Source organism: Orycteropus afer, unplaced genomic scaffold (assembly GCF_000298275.1).
Source record: "Orycteropus afer afer isolate SDZICR_OR568_19922 unplaced genomic scaffold, OryAfe1.0 scaffold00748, whole genome shotgun sequence".
NCBI lineage: Eukaryota > Metazoa > Chordata > Mammalia > Tubulidentata > Orycteropodidae > Orycteropus > Orycteropus afer.
Genome location: NW_006922335.1, coordinates 20,151 through 21,995, shown reverse-complemented (window position 1 = coordinate 21,995; position 1,845 = coordinate 20,151).

Genomic DNA, 1,845 nt, shown 5'->3' with positions numbered 1-1,845 from the left:
ATCCGACCTGAATTTAGAGATCATCGGAAGAATAGATTTGATGCATTAAACACCAAATGACCCAAAACCAGAATTGTGGGCTGACATCAAGAACATCATCCATGAAGAAGCAAGAGGTCATTTAAAAGACAGAAAAGAAGAAAACACCACAATGGATGTCAGAAGAGACTCTGAAACTTGCTCTCGAACAGAGAAGAGCTAAAGCAAATGGAAGAAATGACAAAATAAAAGAGCTAAACAGAAGATTTGAAAGAGTAGGTTGAGAAGACAAAGTCAATAATTATAAGGAAATGTGCAAAGACCTGGAATTAGAAACCTAAAAGGGAAGAACACACTTGGCATTTCTCAAGTTGAAAGAACTAAAGAAAAACATTCAACCTTCAAGTTGCAATACTGGAAGGTTGTCTGGACAAAATATTAAACAATGCAGGAATCATCAAAAGAAGATAGAAGGAATACACAGAGTCACTGTAAAAAAATGAATTGGCTGATGTTCAACTATTTCAGGAGGTGGCATATGATCAAGAACCAATGGTATTGATAGAAGAAGTCCAAGTTGCACTGAAAGAATTTGCTAAAAACAAGGTTCTAGGAATTGATGGAATATCCATTGAGATGTTTCCACAAACAGATGCCATGCTACAGGCACTCACTCATCTACACCAAGAATTGTGAAGACAGCATCCTGGCCAACTCCCTGGAAGAGATCCATATTTGTGCCCATTCCAAAGAATGGTGATCCAACAGAATGTGGAAATTATAGAACAATATCATTAATATTACATGCAAGTAAAATTTTGCTAAAGATAATTCAAAATGGTTACAGCAGTATATTGACAAGGAATTTCCAGAAATGCAAGATGGATTCGGAAGAGGACGTGGAATGAGAAATATCTTTGCTGATGTCAGATGGATCTTGCTGAAAGCAAAGAATATCAGAAAGATGTTTAATCTGTGTTTAATTGACCATGTAAAGGCATTTGACTACGTGGATCATAATAAATTATGGATAATATTGCACAGAATGGGAATACCAGAACACTTAAGTGTGCTCATGAGGAACCTGTACATAGACCAGGAGACTGTCATTTGAACAGAACAAGGAGATACTGTATAGTTTAATATCAGGAAGGGTATACATCAGGGTTATATCCTTTCACCATACTTATTCAATCTGTATGCTGAACACATAATCAAGAACCTAGACTGTATGAAGAAGAACACAGTGTAAAGACTGGAGGAAAACTCATTAATAACCTGGGATATTTTGATGACACAACATTGCTTACTGAAAGTGAAGATGACTTGAAGTACTGATGAAGATCAAAGACTGTGATCTGCTGTACGGATTACATCTCAACATAAAGGAAATGAAAAGCCTCATACCTGGACCAATAAACAGCATCACGATGATTAGAGAAAAGATTGAAGCTGTCAAAGATTTCATATTGTTTGGTTCCAGAATCAACACCAATGGAAGCAGTAATCAAATCAGACCATGTATTGCACTGCTGCAAAAATCCTCTTTGAAGATGAAGATGCATCTAACCCAAGTCATGATATTTTTAATCTCCTCATATACATGTGAGCCACTGATAGTTGGAAAATTTGGCCTTGGTGACAGAAATAATGCTGGAACTCACATTGTAGACTTTTGCAAGACCAACAACTTTTTTATTGCAAACACCTTTTTTCAACAACACAAACGGTGCTCTACACGTGGACTTCACCAGATGGAACACACAGGAATCAGATAGACTATATCTGTGGCAAGTGGTGGTGGAAAAGCTCAATATCTTCAGCCAAAACCAGGCCAGGAGCTGATTGTGGAACAGACCATCAACT